This window comes from Vanessa atalanta, chromosome 8 (genome assembly GCF_905147765.1).
Source record: "Vanessa atalanta chromosome 8, ilVanAtal1.2, whole genome shotgun sequence".
NCBI classification, from domain to species: domain Eukaryota; kingdom Metazoa; phylum Arthropoda; class Insecta; order Lepidoptera; family Nymphalidae; genus Vanessa; species Vanessa atalanta.
In genome coordinates, this window is record NC_061878.1 from 4,868,612 (window position 1) to 4,895,773 (window position 27,162).

The 27,162-nt window shown below is 33.7% G+C and overlaps 1 protein-coding gene across 1 annotated transcript in view; it reads right to left on the reverse strand.

Annotated features, from left to right (window-relative positions):
* Window positions 1–26,810, reverse strand: part of LOC125065902 — a 34,186-nt gene extending 7,376 nt beyond the window's left edge. Inside the window, exon 1 of the mRNA XM_047673760.1 lies at window positions 26,577–26,810. The gene's annotated coding sequence lies outside the window, so the exon portion shown is untranslated. The remainder of the gene's footprint in view (window positions 1–26,576) is intronic.
* Window positions 26,811–27,162: the final 352 nt, after the last annotated feature.

Genomic DNA, 27,162 nt, shown 5'->3' on the forward strand with positions numbered 1-27,162 from the left:
ATTGTAGTTATATAAAAGATAAAATTAAATTTATTGTTTGCCTTGATGGTTTTCATTTTGGCTTAAAACAAGTATTATTTCTTGTTATTTTGACAAAGATGTAATTTATCCAGAACATAGAAGATCATATTAAAGCTTAATATAACTGAAACTTTATCATTATTAATATTAAAAACTTCATAAAATGTTATTAAATAAAATACAAAATTGAAAAATTACATTCATTGAGAGAGACCGTATAAGCTTAATATTTAAGCTTTTTTTAGTTATGTATTGAAAATCATTAAAATCGTTGTAATTATTATATATTAGAAACTATTATAATAAATTTCAAAAGATACTTTAGGAAACAAAAGTAATTGCCAAAGCTTATGACCAGCTGTCTTAACTGATAATAATGGGATCGATATCAGTCAATCTAAGAGCAAACCATTGTTGGAGAAGGAAAACCTTGACCGATTCCCGCGTCCTCATTTATCATAAAAATTATTTATGAAGCAAATCTTTAAAAATGCAAATGTATAATTTTATTTTAATAAAAATATTTTATATATTTATATTTTTAGAGAAATTAGGTAGCAAACGACTAATGAATAGACATAATATTTAATTACCATTGCTAAATAATAAACAGCGTGGTCGGATCCCTTAGCGTAAATATTTAATTTAATGTAAACACTGAAAATAACTTATATTTAAAATTCAGGGGCGAAGACCTTATTTCTATTAATCTTCAGCCCGGAACGTAGGCGTAGGCGTAGACAATCTAATAAAGACAAGCTAACGCTTTCGAACGGTTCTAGAAAAACCTACAACACATCGAATAGTTTCCTTTCAAAGCGTGTTGAATTTTGTTTTACGAGGATCTAGTTTAGTTTAGGGATTGGTATTTTCTGTATACACTACATACGTTTAATATTAAAATTTTAATATTGAACTTAAATAACATATACAATGATAGAACACTGTTGCAACATATATCTATACGATGTAACATCTTGATATTGTGTAGATTTCGATCTAATTGCTCACGAAGGCGAACCTTTCAAGCTATTATTTATTTATAGGCGTTTTAATAAAAAAAAACGTATTAAAAGTAATCTTATTTGATTTTTTTAGCTGTGTTTACTATTAGTCGTCTCACGTAGAAACTAAGACATTTAAGCAGAAGCGTCACTTTTACAATTATCACACTTATACGATAATTAATTTAACGTTTAGATAATCTACAGCGTAATATACATACATAATACCGTATAATACATGAATAAAAAAATAATATAATACATACGATATGTAAATTATCAATTATATGTAAAAAATAGTTTAACCGTTTTTCTACTTCTAATATTTTATGAATTATAGGGACGAGCTGTCCATCCAGACAGGTCCATTTTTTAATGAATAGTCTGGCTAAATTAAAAGAAAATGAAACTACATGTTGGCATATATATATGTTAACGTTAGAATACGTTAATGTGCACATTAACTAGTTAACCTACTAGATTCAATTTAGTTACCATCTTATTTCTCATTTTATTTATCTCCTACTTTAATAAATTGTTGTTGTAATTTTATCTTTCATTTGTAACAATAAACTTCGTCTTGTCTTTTTTCACTTCTGTCAGTGTGTCCGGATTGTCGGGATATTATTACAAGTTCAACTTGTAAACCTAATTACTGCTGTGTTCTGGTACGAACAGTTACTGACGTAATAATATGACTGACCGCTTACTTAAACGGTTAAATTACCATGTAAATTAAGATAAAAACAACATCTTTAATGTTTAAAGAAAGTAGCGAAACAATTTGTTCACTCATCAATTTTATTTATAAAATGATATTTACATAAACTTGTACTAATCAAAACAACCCTATAAGAGACCAGCACAAGTAATTTAAAGTTAACATCTAATTAAATAAATGAGCGCTGGTATTTGTTCGCTTCTGAAAGTTTTCTTAATGTAGGTCATACTGCTTTGGACTTATATACATATATTTTTGTTTTTCGGAATAAAGTAAAGTCGGAATTTGTATAATTATAATACCTTGATAACCTACTACTAAAAAGGAATTTTATGATTGTTTAGGAATAGTGAAATGTAGTAATATTTTCCAATTTCAAAATAGTGGTATCCTACGGAGTGGTTTTGCGTAAGCTTGCTGGGTAGCTGTTACCCATTCAAATATATTACAGACAAACATGAATACTTCGTATTACTGGGTGGAAGGTTATGTGAGCCAGTGTAATTACAAACACAAAGGGCATAACAGCTTATTTCTCAAGGTTTTTGGCGTATTAGCGATGTGAGGAATGGTTAATATTTTTTACAGCGCCATTTTCTATGGGCGGTGGTGACCACTTACCATCAGGTCCATTTGCTTGTCTGCCTACCGACATCATAAAAAAAAAAATGTTTAATGAAAAAAAAAATTCGTGTCACCGGTGGAGAGTGCTGAGGACTCTAAGTATTTCTAAGATACAGGCCCCTTAAAGATTTCCAAGCAAGTACCAAAATCTATTCATAGTTATGCTACTCTTATATTTTTCGTACATATACTACATATATTACGATTCATTTGAAGATTATAATTGAACAAAATTATTCTCATCATGATAGATATATTTAGATGTATATCAGTATTTAGTAGGGTACTCGGCTATGTCTGTAATATATTTTACACTTATATAGCATTTCCATATTTTAAAAATACATTCTAAAACAAGGTCTTGGTCAATGTCTTCTATTTTTAATGTTTTGAATTTGGTTAATAATATAGGTTTCAAAATAATATTTATTAGAGTATCTATATGTAATTATAATTTAATTTATGCAGAGGACTCAGTACATCGTTACTAATCAAAATGACTTAGTAAAACGTGAACGCGCGGAATAGTGATAAAAGTGCTAATAGCATTTACTCGTTAAATCGTAATTCCAATTCTCTGTGCAAAAAATGAAAAAGGGAGAATTCTTTTATTTTTCGCACGTATAAAGGAGTATTATCATTTCTGGGGTTACGAAGTGATGTTATATTTTTTACAATGTTTTTGTACCTTACAATAACCTAACGTTACAAATGTGACCGCTCTACGTGATGTAAATATCTATTATGGAATTAGAAATAATTATAATTTACGTAGTCTTTATACCATTTAAGAAAATATTCGAATATACTTAATTCCGTACGAATTTTAAGAAGGTACAAAGGATGAAAATTTCGCATGAAACACGAACAAAGTCGGAACATGTCGGAACTTGTAAGTTTATTCAAAGTTTTTGCACCCAACACTTATAAAACTTGTTGATAACCTATTCACTATTTGCTGTTTATATTTTATATGATAATAATTCTTTTAAAATAAAGTTTGCCTGGAAGTGATCGCTGTCTTAGAGATAAGGCAGTCTCTTGCACAGAATATGTAGTTCTTTGTTTGTATTCTATTGTTAGTTTTATTGGTGTACTATAAAGAGCATTTGTATTGTATTGTTTTGTAAAGTAAGGAAGGCCTCCTCTCCTCTTGAGGAGAAGGTTTAAAGTTTATTTCATAAAGCAGTGCGAATTGGGGTGTGTGAGTTTTCCTACACCGTCAAGTACAAAATGATTTATAAACGAATTATAAATACAAATTAAGTCTGTGTGAATCATTATTTATTTGTTAATGTTATCGGCTATCTCGATTCTTCCTCGATTAAAATTTATGAACAATAAATCTATGTATATTTAAACACGACTTTCACTATAAGAAAGAACGATAAAAAAGGAATGTTTGTATATAATTTTTTATAAATAGTTTGTATACAATTACTCAACAATGACGACTTTATATATTAAAAACTGTTGTCGTACATGGCTAACACTAGCTAAACTTTAAAAAATACATCAAAACAATGTTCTAATATATTGTTTTTTTTTTTTATAGCCCGGGAGGGCAAATGACTCTGCTCCACCTGATGGTAAGTGGTAGTAGAGTCCAAACGCGACGTCGGCTAGTGCAGTTGGGAAAGGTGATCTGCTCTAGCCACCCCCGCCTTGCCGGCCCGCAAGATGCCTCTTCACGCCTCGTTTGAAGGAACCCAGGTCATAAGAGGAGGGGAATACGTGCGCTGGTAAAGAATTCCATGTTTTGGAAGTGCGACAAAGAAAAGAGTTGCCAAATTTCTTTGTACGCGATGGAATTGATGTCACAGTTAGGCGGTGACATCGAGAACCAGCACGCGTGGACTTGTGAAGGAAAGGGGAAGCAGGAATAAGGGAGAATAGTTCCTCTGAGCACTCGCCGTGACACATTCGATAGAAAGCGCTGAGTGCCGCTATCTCTCGACGCAATTGTAAAGGCTCGAGGGTGTTGGTGACCTTTACATCGCCAATAATGCGAACCGCACGTCGCTGCAACCGATCCAAGGCCTCCAGTAGGTACTTAGCGGAGCCATCCCAGAGGTGCGAGCAATATTCAACGCAGGACCGTACCTGTGTTTTATACAGCAGGAGCAGTTGAGCAGGCGTGAAAAAACGCCGCACCTTGTTCAGGACTCCGAGTTTACGTGAGGCTGTTTTTATAACAGCCTCGATGTGATCCCTTGGATTGAGGTCGCACCGAACGTCGATTCCCAGTATGGCGACTTTGCTATGTATCTCCAGCGTAGTGCCACAGAGGGAAGGAGGAGGGGAAAATGGTGACTTTTTCGCTGTGAGAGCGCACACCTGTGTTTTCTTGGCGTCAAACTCAACAAGATTGTCAGAGCCCCATTTGGCGATGAGTCCTAACGTCCTATCGAGTTCAACAACAAGATCCCTCCGTCTCTCCTCAGTTTCCGCCCGTCCAGCCGCTGCGCGTCCGTGGTATCCCCCGTGCACTGTACTGTCATCTGCATAGCAATGTATGTTCCCGAGAGAGAGCATATCATTGATATGCAGAAGAAAGAGCGTGGGGGATATCACAGACCCCTGGGGGACTCCAGCATTCACTACATGGGATTTTGAAGCGCAACCATCAACTAGAACGCGAAGGCTGCGCTTGTGTAGGAAGCTAGCAATCCAGGTGCAGAGCTGAACCGGCAGACCGTATGCCGGCAGCTTGGAGAGAAGACTTCTGTGCCAGACTCTGTCGAAAGCCTTGGAGATATCGAGGCTGACGGCCAACGACTCTCCACGCTTATCGATAGCTTCACCCCAGAGGTGTGTTACGTACGCTAGAAGATCACCTGTGGACCGTTTTGGTCGAAACCCGTACTGACGATCATTAATTAGACAGTGATCTTCTAGGTAATGGATCAGTTGGTTGTTTAAGATCCGTTCCATCACCTTACAAAGAACTGAGGTGATAGCTATTGGCCGATAATTTGCCGGGTCAGATCGATCCCCTTTTTTGGGAACCGCTTGCACATTAGCTTCTCTCCAAGAATCCGGCACACATCCTGTAGAAAGAGACAGCTGGAACAGGCGCGTTAACACAGGAGACAGCTCCGCTGCACACTTCATCAGCACTATGGCTGGTATTCCATCGGGACCGCTAGCTTTCCGCACATCAAGTGATTGTAGCTCTGCACGTACATCACGTTGCCTGATTTTGATGTCAGGCATCGTGTAGCCACATGAAGGAATTGTTGGTGGCAGCGCACTACAATCATTGATTACGGAATTATCCGCAAAGAGTTTTGCCAGAAGATCAGCTTTCTCCTGCGGACTGTGAGCTAGCGATCCGTCCGGATACCTGAGCGGTGGCAGCGAAGGTTGGCAGAAATTGCTTTGCACAGATTTGGTCAGACGCCAGAAGCTACGGGAGCCTCTAGGATGTGAAATAAGGTCATGGCCAAACCGCGCAATGCGCTGTGCATCCGCTCTTGTGTATGCCTTCCTACAAGACTTGGAAGTTTTATTGTAGGTTGCTTTCATTGAGTCAATGTTAGATGCCCCACTAACGCAGCCATTGATCCACGCGCGATATGCCGCCTGCTTAGAAGACACAGCATCGGCACATTCGCGAGTGAACCAACGGTTACGCGTACCCTTACTGGCGAGGTCTGAGTTAGGAATGTAGTATTCCATCCCCAACAGGATCTCACCAGCAATAGCAGCGGCGCTAGCTGTCGGGTCATTCTCACTGAAGCAACGCTCCTTCCAAGGGACTGACGCATAGTAATCGCGCAAACCGTCCCAATCTGCCGACTTATAGTGCCAAATGCGACGTTTGCTTACCGTTGGTGGCGGCAGCTTGGCCTGTGGCACTTTGGTAGATATCAGGCAGTGATCCGAAGAACCAAGTGGAGCCCGAACCTCAACCTGATATTCCACCGGGTGGCTAGTCAGCAGAAGGTCCAGTAGGGAAGGCGCTTGCCCGTCAATGTCTGGGATCCAGGTGGGCTGATCAACCAACTGGGTCAAGTCATGCGTGAGAGCGAAAGCATGGGCAGTCCTTCCCGCATGGTCAGTTTTGGAGACTTCAACCATGATTCATGGTGAGCGTTAAAGTCCCCCAAAAACACCAGTTCCGCGTTAGGAAACTGCTCTTGCGCAGCATCTGCCACCCGACTAAGATGGTCAAATAGTCGGCTTGTCTCCAAGTCACCATTGTGGGATCTGTAGAGGCACACGTAGACCCGACTCTGACGAACCAAGTCCACACGTACCACTAACAGGGAGAAGGAAGGGTCCTCCAAGCAGCGCAGACGGTGACAACAAACATCCGTCCTGACGAACAAGCATACTCCGGCTTTCGCTTTGAAGGATTCTTCAAGCATGTAGCCGGGATAATTAAGGTAGCTGGTATCGACAGGACGGAGTATTTGAGTCTCCGTCAGAAACAACATTGCTGGCCGTGCTGTCTCGAGATGGTGGTGGACAGCATTGAGGTTAGCGTGGAGTCCACGGATGTTAACGAACTCAACCTCAAACAGCGTGGGAATGGTGGGGGTGTGCACCGCTGTACGACCGTCATTTCTTTTATGCACTGTCATGAATAGGGGGAAAAAAGAGGAAGAGACGTGAAGCGAGCGATGCATTGCCACGATAAGGACGGTCAAAGTGTGGAGCTGTGTTTCCCCAATAAGTTGCCAGAAGAGAAAATAAACCGACCCGCCGGGCGGAAGGGCCCCCGAACCCTCCCGGTAGTGGCCGCCGGGACCCCACCGTCCGGTCACCAACCGGCACGACGGTCCACACCGGGATTATGCGTGGCCTGGTGGGGCAGCCTCGCGAGCTGGTTAGGAACGCTTGGGCCCCTGTACTCTGCCACGGGCGGCCAGCGGAACAACCGTTTCTACGGGTCTCCCTGACCGGCGGGTCAATATACTTTCCTCCAGCATTGGTTCCACAGCAACATCCACCGGACCAACACTTATCGCGACAATGCGCGCTCGGGCACTGGCTGTACGCCGGCTGATCTCGAAACGCGGCTGCAAGCAGCCACTTCACGAGTGTTTCACCATGCGTACGGTGGTAACAAGCCAGGCGGATGATTGACATCCTACCACCAGATGAGCAGATGGTCGCTCAGATGTCCCTTAGTCGCCTCTTACGACACCCATGGGAGAGAGAGGGGCAGTGAATTGTATTCTTGCTCCGTCATTGTAGAATTTATAAAGGCCTACAGAAGAGTGTGAAGAAGTCTATCTTCTACGGTACTTATTAAATCTATTTTTATCTATTACAGATTAATATTAAACTAAAGGTTAAAGCCAAACCATTTTAATTAATTATTTCCAATTGATTATTATACATTCATAGCATTAGAAGCGAAAATCGTTCGCGGCGAATCGGGTGGTCTGATAAATGTCTGTATCAATAGAATTTTGACCTTGGCAGTTAAAATTATCCAAATTTTAATTTATAAGCTGTGAACACATTTTGATCTATGTTTCACAATAAATTATTATTTGTGGTTTTATAATTGAGTAATCTCAATTATATATACAGTAAGTTTAATCAAACTTATAGATAAATAAGTTGTAAAATAAATATACCTACATACTATTTTCTCGCTAAGCGCACTTCATACTTGTGCGAAGCTGGTGCGAGTCGATATTAAATTATATGCAATAAATCCATATATGGACATTGTTATAATGCAGACAATATTTGGTTATTTTGTAGTGAAACTCGATGTTGTTTAAAAGCGGTCTATAAACATTTTTTTTTCATTTAATAAAATTTTACAATTACTGACAGACATTATAACACACAGTTTTATCATATTTATTTATAGGGTATAATAGATTTAAGTTATTCAAAGGACTTCCTTATGGACCGCAGATGAGCACTAAGAAAATATTATTTTAAATTCAACATCTACGAGAATTAAATGGAGGGTGTAAGCTTGTATAAAATTTTCAATTCGTAATTTCATTAAGCCTAAATAGCATCTACGAGTATATTTCCAACAATATAGATGCTATTTAGGCTTATGTTTATGAGGAGAGAACTATAATTTATAATGTACCCGAAGGGATAGAGAGAGATAAGGATTGGGCGCCATGGCAGAAATCGGTCAGGGCGATAGCATCAGTTCTTTATTCAATTTTGTTTTATGAATTGGCAACTCAAAAGCCCTTATAAAAATGTCCACGAATAAAGCTCAATTTAAAATTGATATGTATATTTACGTAATACTCAATTTGTTACAACTATACCCATATACAATACTAAACTAATTAAAAAATATTTCTTTAATCTTTACTACATTTATTTAAATTTAGAACGAATTCCAGGCGGATTTTAAATATAGTATAAATTAATTATTAAAGTAAACATGCAGAGATATTTGTTCACATTTGGTAAGGAGGAAATACAGCTACGATTTTTAGTTACATAACGTATGCCTATAACGAGACTAGGATATGAACAATGCTGACGTCACAATCCGGATGGTAGTAACTGCATTCCTCATAGGGGATCCAAAAGACGTGGTTGCCAAAAGGAAATAGCTTTGGCGTCGTTTCCCTATAGAATTACAAGAGTTATGGATATGTCATGTATCGGTTTGTATATTATAAGTAATTTTATTTATTAAAATTATTTTATTCGCTGTTAGCTTGCTTGTCTTTACGCAGAATATGTGAAATGATAAAATCGATTCGAAATTAAAAAAATTTTTGAGAGATACAATTTGAAAATTGAGTTTTAGCGTGAAATTAATTAAATATCGTTAACGACTCAAAACACTTTTCTGACTCAATGCTCGAATCTCACTTAATATTTCACACTGTTTTATTTCAAAAATGATTTGATAACTTCGCTTTAAACTCGAAAAAGATTAATCGCAGATCATCCAACGGCTTACGACTTCTAATACTCGGACAAACTGAACAGTATGCGTACTACAGAGAAGATGGCTTTTGTCTGGGTGTCTTAATGTACTCGTAACTCTCGATGGAAGCTCGAAGGGGAACATTTACTGGCGCTTATCTTTTGTTTGTGTTTGTCAGTAGAATAAAGTATGCTTCCTTATTTTACTTTATGTATAGATTTTTTTTCAGATACAATTATTTTACTTTAGTTCGATGTAAACGCAAAAAAAAAAATACCATCAAATGCGCGCTCTTTATATAATGGAATTCCAATTGTAACGCTATACATTCCTTGAGCGAAATTGAGTGTGGTATCAGTTTTACAGCAATTCGTAATTAACCTTGGGGCTTGGATGGGTGGCAATAAATATAGCCTTTGTGTAGAATTAGCGAGAGTATTACTAAGGGACATTTATAATATCACGACAACAGCTTATTTATTTTGGGGCAAATATTTGTATTATTTATAAATACTTTTGTTTATTTTTTCGAATCACCGTTTTATAGACCTTTAAAGTAAAAACAATGTTTTTTTCAGATCTTTTCTTTATATTATATTTCGTACGCTACATATTAATAATTTTCAAATACATATATTTTGATTCAATCAAGCTATGTCAGCCACTGCGTAAGTTTTGTAAGGTTGCGTAGACATTGTACAGCAGATGTAGCAACTTAGCCGCTACGGTGCTGAATAATAAGTGGCCTCAATAATTTAAACTTATAAAAACAGTTAACTATGAATCAGTTATTAATAAATAAAGCTTTTATTTTATATATTTTATTCTGATTTGAACGACAAAAAATATTTTTGGCCAAAACCTAGATTTTGTATTTATATGTATAATGTATAACGTATATTGTGTAAGCTAAAGTATAGAGCAAGTTGTTAATTGCTAAGTGAAACATATATTTCTTGGACTTGGCAGCGATTTCAGTTTCAGTTTGACTTTAACAATTTATTTAATAATTTTGGCCTTGATTTTCGTCTATCAATGTTATGTATTCAATGGTTACGATACCACCTGGTAGCGTAACCTGCGTTCATTTCTATTATTATTTGACAACAGCATTCTTGTAATGTATTTAGTTGCCCTATTTATTTTTAGTTGAAGCTTTTGTGCGTTTTATCACTTTTGTTAATTTCTGTTTTTATTACCTCTTATTTGTCTGTTTACTGTAACTATTGTCATTATGCAGGCGGTTTATATACTTAAATACTTATTTATTTTGGGCCATATCCATGTAACGTTAGTAAGAATTATCCCTACTAATATTAGAAAGGAGAGAGGTTGTATGATATTGTGTGAATAATAGCTGATGACCCCTTAAGGAAGTCGCGGGTACAACTATTCATGACGTCAATTAATAACACCGTGAATTATATCAAAATATGAACTTGTAAATTTATTAAAATTGGACTTTAGTACCTATTGACTTTAATACCTTTTGAGTTATAATAAACCCGAATGAATAGCAGACTGCTGTTATTGGCATCATTATTATCTGTTCAAATATCCAATGGTCCAAAATAATTAACTTATGGTATTCTTAGTGAAGGTAAGTTTCACTTTAGGATGTCTCATGTTGGAGAGGTGACTCGATAATTTGAGAAAAACTTCTTTCCATTTGAAATCAAAGTCCAGACTAATCTATATAAGGAACTGCTGATCAAACTGGAACGCATTTAGAGTCCATATTCTCGCATAATATTTGCACTACGTAAATTCCTTACTATATTCCATACTCTATCGTTCTAATGTTTCTTAGCTCTGATATTTCGATCTGATCCTATTTTGCGCTCTCGGGGAGATAATAAACTGCTGATGCCTCAGACTCGTACTCAATTATACTATAATTCCTTTAGCGTCACAGGTATTTAATTATGGAAACCGTCAGCCTTGTGAAAATTGTCAAGCTGAATGCCATACATACTTTTAAAAGTTGTTTATTTTAATATTTTTATGAACTTATTTATTGTATATGTATAAGAGTATAAATGTAGCAAATGTATGGTTAAATAATCTTATATTTAATAGCACAGTAAAGTAAAGCTAGCAGTGGGAGCTGGTCGAAGGCCTCCTTAAGAAGATGGTGTGGAGGTAATTCCACCACGGTGTGCCAATGCGAGTTGGAATTTCATTAAAAATAGACACATTAAGTTTTCCTCAGTCTTCTTTCCTACCGCGATATAAATTATAAACACGAATTAAGCACATGGAAATTAAGCGGTGCTTTCCTGGCCTTCAACCCGCAATCATCGGTTAAGATGCCCGCGTTCTAACCACTCGACCATCTCGGTTATTGCTATATGTTATTTGCTGTGTATTATTGTTAGTGCACACCATGCGAGTTTTTATAGAAGTTGCCTTTGTTTATTTGTACTGTATTTTAACATTTAAATAACAAATTATTGTTTTTTTAGGCTTCAAATAGGAAGTGAAAAATCTCGATTTTCTATCGACTTTCTGTCATAACTAATATGACTACACATGCGCGAAAGTCTAAAAGAGCCAATATAATACGATCGCGTACATGTCACACAACGACTAGTGATTCCAATAAACGTTCGTGTTTATTTATTTTCATGATATAATTAAAAGAACGCCGTTGCAACGGTGCTGCTCCTTTTCCATTGAAATTCCAATGGCGGATGAAGTTTACGCTTAAAGCTTTTATTTAGTTTGCAAGCTATGAACATTTAAATTTGCATGATTTTTTTCTTAGTGGGTACTTACGGCTTCATTTTCCGATACACGCATAAAAAAATACACACTAGGTTTAATATTTATATCCATATTTCATTCTTTAATGAAGTCCGGAAACAATTGCTGGTTTAAATAATGGCTAGATTAATTGTTATTATAAATTAAGCAATTTGAGATATAGCAGTGCTTATCGGGATTTTAATTCACTTTCTTTGATCAAGATTTATATATTTAACCACTGGATTATCTAATGTTTGGTCCGAAATAATGTAATATATACAATATGTCGAAAACCTGAATTTCACGAGTCTGAAACCGCGTCCCCAGGCTTTTAAACTTGTTACAAGTAGTTTAAATTTGATTTAAGTTAGGGTTTCGGGCAAGTTATATAGATTGAGATTGAGCTCTTTATTAGTATAAAGATGTAATTATCAGTTTTGTATTGAAATTTTCCCTATAATGAAATATCAATCAATATATAATTTTCTTAATATATTGAAAGAAAGGAATGTTAAATAATAACGTTGCATTTATAGTAAATTTATTGTGCGCTGATAAATAAATGATATTTTGAAAGAATCGTTGGACGTTACTATAGATTTTATTTATATTTTTTAATATCTGCCTCTTTGTTGGTCTAGAGGCAAGCTATAAATCACATAAAAGAGGTAATAAGAGTACACCTCTGTTTACGTCCACACTTATTCTTTGAAAATATGCTATGCAGTAAAGGTTGGCTAGTTTTTGAGACTGGTTGCTAAATCCGAAATTCAGTCAAGATCAGGTCAGGTAAAATCTTGCAAAGTTTTCATTTGCAAGATTTGACCTGACCGTTAAATTAAACCAAAATACTCTCTAAGATCCTAAACAGCCTTATTTGGGGCAGATAATATATGTCTTATATGTCATCAATCGAATTAAAACTATTCTCTATGATATTTTTTAAAGTAAATCATTAGTATTTGTGACGTAAAATTTTCATTATCTCTTGCAGCCACTACTTGTCGTTGTGGATGTTAGTTTAATTGGTCGTAGCACAAGTTTTAAGATAGCTGGATACGGGTATCGTTACGTTACGTTTTATAGAGTCGTAACCATTAATTTTAAATTTTAATAAAAATGCATTAATATATATATCACGTTAACAAAAGCTTTCCAGGTATTTTTATGTTATAAACACAAACAAATATTCAAGTATAAACATTTGCTTTGTAATACGTTATGTTAACTTATTTATACAAGTGTCGCAGGAAATAAAATATGTTGCACTGCGTTGCAAAATTCCGACCTCATTTGTGAGTAAACTACACGTAACAAGTTTTACTTGCAAGCAGAATGTTTCTCTTTTCTGTTAAATCATATTTTTCAAAGTAGCATATATTCAATCCATGGTCAAGTGGCTGAACGTCGAAACTGTTTTTTTTTCAATCTAGCAATCCAATTACTGGATGTTGTCTCTCAACCTGTTGTTTCCTATACTGTTGTTCGCTTGTTGACGTTTGTTTGGATGCTCGTCAGAAGCCAAGGTATAAAAGAGTAATTCCGTTGTTTCGTGCAAAAAGTAATATGTAAACAAACTTTTTTTTTGTACAATACGCACAAACGTTATCACTTTTTCGAGCTTGTGAATTATTAACTTTTCTAAATATTACGTCTAAAATAATTCACCTCTGTGAATTCTTTTACTTATTAGGGAATGCAACATTTGTGGACCTATCGATTTGATCATAAAATGAACAAGTATTAAATTAAGAAAGCTATTTTAAATGTGATTCTTTAGAATAATGATTAAACCTTAATTGTGATACAACTGCGAACAATTTAATTTATAAATGATTGTTTATAGCCTGTACCAAACTAAATTGTTTCTGTTTCCTATTACGGTTCTGCCTTTAGATCAAAACGTGTTTCTATTGGTTAGAAAGCCACCACAAGAGCATGTACGTATACCTATCGTTGTCACAATTGTTTCCGATATTCGCATTGTTGATAGTGCTGCATCCATAAATCATTTCATCACATTCAAGTTCCTTTGATATCGAAAGCTTACTATGTACATATATATTAATAGGTATTTCTGATAGTAAAATGCTTTGACTTTTCTAAGTTTAAAAGATTACTATAAAAAAATTACTGTTTAGAATATATATGTTTTTTCTTAGTAACTCTTGCTATATCAGTTATACAAATAAATACTGATTATTCGGCTTCAGTGTTACGTTGGTTGTGAAAAAATACAATTAAGTCATCTGTTGGGAATATAAAAAATAAACAATCTAACATCTTTTTTATATCGATAGGAAAACGTAAAAGATCCAAGTTACTAAATACAAAACTATATCTGACAAAAGACGATGAAAAAATTTGCTCTTTAAAAACTGAGTTATATTGTTCTCAAAGATCCTTAGACGTTAACTAGTATGACGGATATTGCTGGGTAAATAATAAAGAACTTTATGGTGGTATTGTTATATTAATAAATGTTTATTGTGAGTAGTATATTTGAAGCATTTTGAACATTTTTAATTTAGAACAAAAATAAATACAAAAATTAGTTAACTAAATTATCGTCAAAAAAACTAAAGAAAGATAGATCTTTAGAAGTTAACGAGAATGTGCAATTAACAAACTATCCCGAGTTACATTCCCTTCGTAACGAAAAACAAAGCAATTATACAGGAATAAAATTCGTAAAAGTTAAAGATAATTAATCCTAGAATATGACGAGAGCAAAAAAGGTATATCGAAAAATTTTATATGTTTTATTTAAGATGTTTTTTGTATTTGTCAATTTTTTTTTATTTATAAGCCGTGAACTACTAATACAACCTTCATCTTGAAAAAAGTATCTCTATGAGAAGCTCAGTCATCATAAAAAATCCATAAGATTCACTCTTTAAAAAAATTAAACTTATAATTTTACATAAATCATATTACTTTGAATGGGAAAAAATGTATTTCTAAAAAAAATATAGGATTATAGAGAAAATATATTCCGAAAGAAACTTCCAGAAATACTTGCCAAATAAAATATTCTTGCAAGAAAGCTAGCACCTCAGGGGATTTTAATGTCACGTATAAGAATACCAAGTATATTCTGTGTTTAAGAAGATGTACATGAAAAATGCCCCAGGCAACTGGGACAATTTCTTATGAGTACATTTACAATCTGTGATAAAATCTGAAAGATCTAGCAATGATTGATTGCTAAACAAAGGTTTCTAAAGAAATATGTAAATACATTCTCGAAGCACACTCAAGGATAAGAATATTTTTGTTTTATAACGAATAAAGCAGTCACAACTAGCTTTTTTTGGCACCACTGCAAAAAATTAAAGTGAACTGTGTGCCTTTGCATTGGACGAGTAGTCAGCTTGCCGGACTTAGCTTAGAGGACCACTGAACGTTTCTTAGAACGTTGTTCATCATTAATTTGTTTAAATAGCGTGTTCACACTAGAAACGACTAATATCCAAGGGAACACTCGTTAGTTACATTACAATCTTTTAATTTATTATCACAGTTATGAAACTTCTATTGCATCTTTTTTTTAAATGTAAAAAAACTTTCAGTTACTATGAGCATCCTAAAAGGAAATAAATACAAATGGTCCTATAATATTTTTTTTTATGGATAACTGTTTAGTAAAAGGACATTCGCACATTGACACTGGCTAGAAATATAAACCACTCCGAATACCATAGCTCTTCTGCTAGTTAATTTCACGCGCCTGCTTATCTTTCGAATCGAAACACAGCAAAACAGAGCATTGATGTTAGCCGGTGGAATAATTGATGAGTGGGTGGTTTCCACTCAGACGGAATCGCACAATCAACGACAACAGTAAAACTGCCTCATATAATAAAGTTACTTAAAATCTAAAGATATACAAAATAAAACAATGTATTCTTTATTTAAACAAAAAACGAATTTTACTTGGTGTAGGTATCACCCACTTATCCGATATTCTAACGCCAAACAGCAATACCCAGTGTTGTTATGTTTCGGTTTAAAGGGTGAGTGAGCCAGTGTAACTATAGGTACAAGGAACATAACATCTTAGTACCCAAGGTTGGTGGCTCATTGGCTATGTAAGGAATGCCTAATATTTCTTACAGCGCCATTGTCTATGGGCCGTGGTGACCAATTACCATCAGGTGGCCCATTTGTTCGTCCGCCTAGCTATATAATAAAATAAATCCTAACGATAATTACGAGTCTAAGACGATACATGTGTTTTCTCTGAAATATTCAAAGTTCGTGTAGGCAACTCTAAGTAAATACACCCATGAACGCAACTTTACCAAAGCTGCTGACTTTGTTGAAAAGCTTACATGACTTTACTACTTTGACTAGATACATACTAAGCTTACTTTGAGGACATTAAAAATAAGTAACGCATAATGACTAAATAATAAATATATATATTATTATTAAGTTAGCTATTTATAGATTTATAATTATATAGAGCTTTACACAGTTTTAAATTATTTTCCTAGAAATATAAAACTTGATTTAGTGAATTTAGGATTATTGTAATAATATGAGCAATTCTTTCAATCCGTCCCTTCGATCCTTCATTACTTTGATTATGAGATTTACCTTTTACTTGCTATTTTATATGTATTAATAAGAGCTCTCTGTACCGACTTCGTCCAGATGAAATAAGAATTTTATTTATTCCTCCTCCTTATTAACCACCTAAGGACTCACTTAAATTCATCCAAGTGTTTATATGAGGATTTATATTGAGGATCAGTTATATACACACGTATAGATGATTCATACATATATATACAAGGGTATCACTCACTGTTTGGGAAAAAGGTCAATTTCTCATTTCTAAGCCTTTACATGATTAAGATCTTATTTTCAACAAAAACAATTATCTTTATACATATGATCTTATATTAAAATCCAAATGTTATATTCACCCAAATCTCACATACTACGCTTCTTATCCACTAATAGGTAGACTGTTTCACAAGAAAGTTTAGAGTATACAATTTATGAATATCTCGTGTTTTATAGCAAATGCTGTTTGTAATATTCGTCTTTTTAGATGAAAAACGCGCGCCTTCTTAGAATTTCAATCGTTCATCGTGATTTTATATGTATGTACATATATCCAAATTGCTGGATTAGGTTTATCAAAAGTCTGCCATACTTTTTAATGTCATATTGATTTCAATACATTTTTGTAAAATGTATTCATTCCATTGCTAATACTGGAACACAAGCGTCAACACGATAAAATTAATTCGAGAGAATTACTAGACAAGGTACGAAACGAATATCTAAATGTATACTCTTAAAATGTAATATTTATATTATATACAAATTTTGATTGCGATTCTACCTTATATATATAATTTTCAGGTTACGGCTGGTGTCCGAATATGGGGTACATGTCAGTCACCTCCTCGTGGTGTACCCTGGGCAACGGGGCCGGCTTGAGCTTGCTCGTCGGCCACGTCTAAGACTGGCGTGAGGAATGCCGCGGGGCTGCTCCTGGTACGTCTCTGATCGGCGTCAGGGCGGACCATGTGAGTGGCCTCGTTGGCTAGGAGGGAGTGGAAGGGCTCGCTACTCGAGCCTCCCAGGTGTTTTACACCGGCGGTCAGCAGCGGAGCCTACCATCTTATCCGCCGCAGGACGTCAGCTTCGTTGACGCCCAGCCTCCAGTGGCGGACTCGGGGGAGTTCGCCACATTCCCGCGTGGAGGATGAGGGGGAAGGCGCGCACTAGGCGCGCTTTCCATGAATATTCAGCCGCCTTACGGCGGCTGCCTCTGGTGGGGTCGCGGTTGCATGCCCTTGGCGATGCCGTGGCCTCACCACTCGGCGGCATGGTGGAAACCCGAGGATGGTTTTAGTGGGTAGGACAGGGCATTATCACTAGCGTGCCCTGGCACGGGGCATTAGTTTCCGGTTGAGTCCCACATACCCGTCCCGGTCCCCCGACCGGGCGGCATACGTAAATGCATTTCCTCCTCGTTAAACAAAAAAAAAAAAAATGGTGTCCGAATATAATATATACAATATACAGGGTTATTGGTAATTCGACGTATTCCCGTTAGGAGGTGATAGGGGTGATTATTTGCGATAATTTTAACCTGTATATGACATTCAAAGTGTTCCAACTCCTAATACACGTAACTTGGAAGCCGCGACACCGTTTTACCGACTACCATGAAACATATACAAGTGTTGGCACATATATGTATTTTTTCAAACAGAAAAATAGATGTGAACAATCGTAAAGCTGACATGCGAACTTTTAAGAGGCACAAAATCCGTTAAGCCGTAATTAGTGCTACCTGTACCGGGTAATGGTTATCTATTATACATGTTATTACTTGTAAGTATATACGAAAGTTAATAACGCTGGAATGCCTCGACCTAGACATTATGTTCTAGATCATAGAGTGCATTTAAATAAATAATGTGTGGAATCAATCATGGGTGAAATATCAGGCCATGGTTACAATAAAAATACACTATAATCAAACATGTAAAATTTCAACTCCATAGAATAAGAACAAGTGATACTAATTCAGTTTTCAAGAATTGACTTAAGCAGACAAATATTGCGAGTTAAATAAAAGCGTGTAAAAAAACATTTCTAAAATTTAATGAACGCTGAACCAAGCAGTCGTTTAGTAGCTGGAATTAGGATATATTAAAAACAGTCGTCTTTTTCACCATTCATTTATTTTAATACTGTTTCGTTATTATGAATTACTTTTTTAAACGATAATTAGGATATTCATTTAAAGCAATATATTATGGTCAAATTAATAGTAGAATATGAATTAAATTTCCATTTGCATTTTGCATTAAAATTGATGCGACAAATTGAAACCGTATTAGTGATATTGCATAATGAACGTCGGGTTTTAAGTGTCTATTGAAACGGATTAACGTATAAATTATAACAATATAAAGTTTTATTCTTGAGTATATATAAATTTTATCTCATTATCTTAAAATAATATTATAGCACACGTTTTTTATAGCTGTGTATGTATATATAATGTTTTTTTACCCTTACATTTATTTAGTTCTGGACTGTATACATATTTACTTCTTATAATATTATTATCACTGTATTCTTATTTTATTAAGTAAAAAATATTTAAAAACTAAAATCTAACAACGGAAAAGTCATAGTCAAAGTATGAGACATTCTCTTCTACCATCGATTAAATTAATATTCTTCATCTAAAAGTAGACAATTTATAAATTTCAATTATAGTAATGTTCAAAGATAGGCGCATGGAATCACGCTTTCTAGGTGATGCTTTATAGATTAATACCTCATCTGGCAAATTATAATAGGTAGCTTAGAAAATATATAAGAACAGATGAAAATACATAGAAACATAATTTACTGAAATCATATACCGTCCGTAGTCTATAGACAGTGATAGACGTGTCTCAAAGAGCGGATCGTAATTTACTTTAGGATCTTGTCACATAATTATGTTTAAACGTTATATAATTATATTTACTAAATTTTGTGAAAACGTGACGATACATAGATTTATGAACTTGTATAGATTACTTTACTTCGTAACGAAATCGTGTCTGTACATGAAATGTCTTTAAAAATGAAGTATTCGATGTAGGCATCGCTATTATAATGAGCCCAATATTCCTTTAAAGTTATATTTTCTTATAATATTATTAGGGTTATAATAGCTCTCTACGTAGGTGTGCTTGGGTTTTGTTCGGCTGAGAACGCTTTGATCTCCCGGTTACCTAATGATCTCGACACATGAAAACCGATGAAACTTCGAATAAAATAGAAAACATTAAAAAAGCATAAAATGTATAATATAAATCGCGAACATTAAAAGTTAGATATAACTCCAAAGGGTCCCTATAGGAGTTAATATTGGAAAATCCGAACATTATCAGTTATCTATATAAGTAGTAAAGAATATAATATTTGAAAAATTTTAAGTCACGTGAAAAGTCAAAAAATATGATTGTTTTGTGAATTGACACAAATTTCTCATTTCATTCTCATGGGCATACATATTCTGTGTTTTTGTAATAAAATAAAGATCCATGTCAATTTGAAAGTATAACCTATAAATATATAAGGTATAGGAAAATGTCACCACATTTGATACGCCTTCAACTCTCCCTTGGGATTGGGATTGAATATTATAAAAGCACGTTTCTCGATCTTATATTTTTAGAGTAATTGTCATGAGCGTGAATTAATATAGTATAAAATGTAACTTTATGTAAAACTATCAATTCAGACTTAAATTATTACTTAAACCCATATTAAAGTATATTTGTTTGTTAAGTATATTTGTTAACATTATTAGAATTTATGATGTTAAAGTAAAGAACCTATTTAATTATCATACAGTTATTAAAAGGAATGTTAATAAACAATACCTAATTTTCAAGCAGGCTAATATATCTAGAAGTTAGTCATCGAGCGAATTGCTAACAGTGTCAGTTGATTCGTATATGATATAATACTGAAATGTAAATACAGTAGTACATGTATTGTATATGTACATTTATGATTGTATTGTGTATTTATGATTATCGAATTCATTGTATACTTCAGTGCGGTAGATAATGTCCAATATTATATATAAACTTTACCTTAGTCATTATGGTATATTTTTTATTAATTTTTGACCAACTATAATTTACTTGATAGGGCAAGTCTGGGTAGGTACCACCCACTCATCATATATTCTACCGCTAAGCAGCAATTTGGTACCATGGTAACTTGGTATTTTTGTGTTCCGGTTTGAAGGTGAGTCAGTTTAATTACAGGCACAGAGGACATAATATCTTATTTCCCAAGGTCGGTGGCGCTTTGGAGACGTAAGGAATGATTAAAATTTCTTACGGCGCAAATGTCTATGGGTAGCTCATTTGTCAGTCCGCCTACCTATTTCATAAAAAAAAAAACGGTAGAATTAATTAGCAGCTGCTTTTTGTTTTGTTTGTATATTATCATCATAAATACTTACTAAATTTATGCGAAAGTCATTGTATTATATATGTTAATTTGTTACTCTTTCACATCTTAATTACTGATATCTTTAAATGTTGCAAACACGTTGTCAGGGAAACACAAAAGAAGGCGACCAAGTGTTTATTATTTTAAAGTAACATTAAATTTAACTATTAAATGAAACCATATTTAAGTACACTAAATGAACTTTAAGTTTGCTCTCCTATAAATTAGTATTCAAATAGGTAGTTCGTTTCCAGCTATTTGTAAATGCCATTCGTATTTTAAGATAAATGACGTCCTAACAACGTTCCTAATTGAACAGACATCATTAGCGTCGTTCTTAATTCTCATCTATTTGTCTTTCGGCAAAACTCTAACACTTAACTCAAATTATACGCGTATCTTATCTTCCAGACGCGCTTACAAATGAACTCAAACTAATTTTATAAGCTATGATTTACCGGCCGCCTAGCGATGTAAAAGTCACAGGATCGATCCTGACCCCTTGGGCCATTGTCGTACCCACTCTTAACTCAAGTGATAAGCTTAAAAGGAGGGGTAGGAATATTAGTAATTTCTTAATTAATTTGAGGCATTGCAAATATTCTTTACAAAATAAAAAGAAAACTAACAATTTATTTTTGGCATGAATAGTTTTAATTTGCATTTAGACTATACTAGCTGTCTAGAAGGATGGATTCGACTTAATTATACGCTTAAATGAAATAATTTAATATTAGTATAGTAATTTAAAAAAAAAATCTCGGCCCTGTCAAATATTATAACACTGTAGAGAGATTAAATAGGAGAAAATAGATACATCGATAAAATATTGTTATAACATCGTCGTAATATTGTAAAAAGGAAATTTCTGTATATCACTTTATCTAATTAATAATACGAATATTAAGAGACTTAGAGGATTGATTATATCATGAGGCCGAAAAGGAAATTGTCAATCCAGAATTCATAGTCGATATAATATGGCCAACTCTGGCTTTTGAACTGGCTATACAAAAGTATAAGAGCAGGTTCATATTGGGTCTAAAGAAGATTTCTATCACCCCGAAAAATGTTTATATGTTGGCATATGGAGTTCAGTACTACATACTATTCATATTAGGTGGATCTGATAATACTATCGACGTATTTACCGGACGTTCTGTTGCGACTTAAAGGTGGGGTCGGATATTATTAGTATAAAGTTTCGTATTTCTGATCTTACCTGTCGAGCCGACAACCCGCCCTTTATTCATCTTGCATTACGCTGTAATATGAACCCTACTAACATATACTATTAGCTACGAAATGAGATTGTGCTTAAAAAAATAGATGATATTCCGCGATAGTTCATAGCGAAAGATTATTGCTTGAACTTATTTAGAATTTTATAAAACTGCAAGAAATACGGTTTAATAGGTTTTTAATACCCTACTTCTGTTTTCATTTTACTGGTGCGTTCTGTTTTTGTCATCGTATTGGGTATTATAGAGCTAAGTGCTGACAACATTGATGGATGCGTTCAACACAACAAAATGCCTTAGACAGCTTTTACGAAACCCATAGGAGGTCGATTGTAGTTATTGACAGATAGATATTTATTTAAAAGATTTGTCATAATTATATGATTTTTTGTTTATGAGAAAAGAGTGACCACAAAAGAAATATTTGTTAAAAAAACCACAATCAATGTAACACGCATGTCACGTATCTATTAGCAATATTTGGTAGATAGTCTGGATATGGGCGTAGTGATTAAGACGATCAATATAAGATATATAATAATTATAGATAAGTATATTATAAAAAAATATGTTTGATCATAAAACCTTTATTAAACCCGTCCAACGTCAAAGCGGGTCGTTAGTACGTTATAAAATGTCAACAAAACTTATTCATAATGCAAATACCAGTCGACCGCTGCTCTCAGATTAAGAGCTTGGTATGTCCGTGACTGTAGAAGGCTTTGAATTATCCTCTCTATCTTTTTCAATTTTGTTAACATTTTATACGCTACTCAGACTTAATTAATTATTTTATCAATTCTTCTAAATTCTTATAGAGTTTTATTTTTTTGTTTGGTAGGTATTGGTATAGGCTAGCTATGTTAGTGTATTCAATATAAATATATATATATATATATATATATATATATATATATATATATATAAAATAAAACTAAAAAGCGGGCCAGTGAAATCAGGAATAGGGCTTTAATGGTTCCGTACCACCAGACAGATAGACAAGCAGACTAATGTAACAACAAATTTACTGTTTTCAGATGTTTTTCTTGCACTTGGGTGTCTGTATAATATTGCTTCTTGCTAATTTTTATGATTTTAGGTCAACAGGAACTACCCTAGCAATGAAATAGGTTTATATAGTAAATAGGTTTATATTCCCTTTGCGAATGTATGGGAAATGCGACAAATACGGCCGTATCTTGTGATTACGTAGATCTATTTATTTGGTAATTTCAACTGTACAACTTTACGCGCTCTTGAAAAAAAAGACGAACTGGACGGATGGACATACAGACACACCGACAGACAGACAACAAAGTAATTTTATACAGGTTCCTTTTTCCTTTAGGGGTAGAAGACCCTTAAAAATGGAAATAAGAGTAGGAAACAAATAATTAGAAACATGATATTTCATAATTATCAAATCCTATATTTTTCCCTCAATTTTAATGATTATGGTTGAGTTTATGGCTGATCATTTGTAATTATAGAACGTATAATTAGGTTTAACCCCTTTTTTACTTTGAATATTCTAGTATTATTTTATTATCATAATATATTAGGTATATACGTTTTTAGCGTTTAATCTATATACTTGCTGCTAGATATCTACAAGAACGGTAAATTTTTTATAGCAAAGAAAGGAAGCACTTCACTAATACTAACACTAATTGCAGGAACGTTTTCAGTTCTTTTTCTTTAACAGTTCGACTTTATTGCGTCACTAGTTCTAATATGGGCAATACGACCGCGTTTCGTAACGTGGATTCGCCACATCCAGTTTAATGAACTGAAACACATACATATGTACATATAATATATATGTCTTGATCCAATTTAAAAGTTGAGTTTGGATTTTATTAAAAGTTGGAAATAATATAAAAAAATCTTATAACAGATTTTATAGCTTAGGAAAAAAACTATTGATAACAAATTCAAAGGGAACTTTGAATATATTTCTTTATTACAATTGTTATTACTTTTTTGGAAAAGAAGAGGAAATGCTGTGTAAGATGTACATAAGTTAACAGATATTAGTTTTTAAGTTTTCCGGTACCAATTAACGAGAAAAAGAAATAATTGGAACTTAAAAAATCCCTTTGCTCGCATATCCACGTCTAAAAAACAAAACTATAAATTAACGTAATTGCAAATATAAAGTATTATAACTTGAGCAAATATGATTGAAACTTGAATTGCCATCTTCTTAAAGGCTGTCAGTTATTATGTTTTTTATTTCATATATATTTAGAATATAAATATTATTTCATTATCTACAAAAAAATGTTTTATAATGCGTTAAAGTACGTATCATTTAAATTTAGAATAGTGTAATATTCATAAAGAGGTTCTATGTTTATTTAAAATTGTACTTTATTGTTGTAAGTAAAATGAGGTGCTCATGCGTGCGACGAAATAGATAAAAGTAACAATTGAAGAATACACATTTAAAGTCATTTGTAAGTGCTATTTGATCCATGAATTATTTATTTGTTTTGTACTCCGTTGAAAACATTAATAATGAAGATTTATCGTAACTTGCAGCTATGGAAAATTCTCAAAAATCAGTTGCTGCTATTATTTACTGCGGTATTTTGCTAGAGCTACATAGTCATCTGTTTATGTGGCTCTAGCTATCTAGATTAAAATCATGACAAAAGATTTGTTTTATATTCAATATTATTTTAACTATGTCATGTCTCGTCATTATTTAGCATGAACATGTTCTGTTAAGGATAATATTGTAACTGTTCTAGATGACCTCGAAATATAGTTGCGTAAAAGAGTTCTTTTTGAAAATTGTTATTATATACTTTTCCGCATTAAATACTTATTTTGTATTTATTTTGGAAAAGTCATCTAGGAAATTGTACATACACTTTCAAAACCAACATAATCTAAAATGTTACATTTCCGGTGCCTGTAATTAATTTAACTAACTTAACCTTTAAACAGGGTTGTTTTGGAATTGGAGCATTGGTGAGTGGGTGGTACCTATATAAATCCCAATGGGACCACTCAAAGCCCTAGTACCGGTTAAATTCTGATGATTGATGGTCATATTTTTTTATGAAACATTTGTCTCTTGTGTCTTCAAATTAGTAAGTATATATTGCTATTTAGCGATATAACTGATAAATGAGAGATATTAACAAAGGCTGGTTTCTACTAACGCCTTACCACTAGTTAAATTATTAAAGTTGATTAAGCATTTATTCGTTTAATGAAAAAGAGTAATTTTGCGTAAATACACTTTTATCAAGCATAAAAACGCAAATTATTTGTATTATGAACTAGAAGTCGCTCGCGTGATACGACTGCGTTTTTGGGGTGGTTTTGGGGTTTAGTATTCAGTGTGTTTCGTATAGAAAAAGCTTATGTCGTTCTTTGGGGTTAGATGTCCGTACCAAATTTCATCATATTTGGTTCTGTGGTTTAGCCGTGAACAGAATTACTTTTACATTTATAATATTAGTATCGATTCATAACAGGTGACATAATATATATTAATAATAAGTTGTTTAATTAGTTTAATTTATTACTTTTTGATTAATATATATAAAAGAACACCTGACTGTATTAATATAATTGTTTTCAGCAAGCCGTGTAAACACGCTTAGGAATGTAATCTAGCTCAACATTGTGTAAGTCGTAATTTTTAATGTATTCTGTTTTTGTACCAATTAATGAATAAATAAATTAATAAAATTATTTATTTACTAATAAATGTTATAAGGAAGGATTACCATGGTAACATATACAAATGACATACACATTACAAGAAAAATATCAGAAAAAATAAAATGGAAAATTTAGGAAAGTAGAAAAGAATTACAAGCGTAGACTGAAATCGGTAATTCGTTTTTGTCGACCCAAAACGATGGCTTTATAAAGTGAAGTGACAATGATTCAATGCTATGCTATGAAAAGTACGATAAAACGAAGCACTATTTAAAATGAAAGAAAAATCCTACTTGGAAACTGGCAGTAGAGATTTGAATACTTAATATAATTTGCTTTTTAAATATAAATATATAATTAAAATTTGCCAGTTTCATTTCTCTCTTGTATTTTTGTTAATGTTGATATATAGATTTTATCGAAATAATGGAACGTAGGTATTTATTAGACATTATCAAGCTTAAAACACAACTACATAATTTTTTTAATACTATTTTAAAATATTCGATTTTTTATACTCGATACTTATAATACCATTTACCATTGCTTATAAATTATTATAATTAATTGCACTTACTTTTACTGTTTAATATTGAGATAAGATACTGTATGGTTATATATATCATCTAGATTTATTTTATTAACGTAATTGTAATTACCAATTCCAATTCAACTAAAGTGCGTATAAATCAGCGTTAAATCCTTTAATCCACAGCATAATCCAGGGCACTAATATAATAGTTGCTCTATCGGGTCGCCTCACGATGGAGCACTTCACATTTTCGAATCGGAAATATTTGAAGCTGCTTTCCGGTCGGTACTCATTTATGTTCCGAAGAAGTTCGATCGTGATAAATTGAAAGGTTCACAAAGCGAGCGTCCGGAACGCTGTCCGGGAGAGCACTGGCAATCGCTGCGAGTCTCGTGTCCCGGGTGTGTCGCCGCGCCCAACCCGTCAGCTGGATTTGTTGAGGTATTCTCTGGTTTTCACCCCTGTAACTTTTACGTTTGAAGCATTGCATTTCGAATCGCATTGTTTTTTGAAAGGATTAAAACGTAGCCTTAACGATTCGTTTGCAGTTTTAATCCTTTTTTTAATAGTTCATTATTATTTTTGCAAGTTAATATAGGTAACAGTAATATAATAGAAGATCATCTATTTTTTTGCAAAATGACTGAACATACAATAAATTATTCATACGTTTCTGTATTTAACATATGAAAATATAAATTAGTTAAGTATTT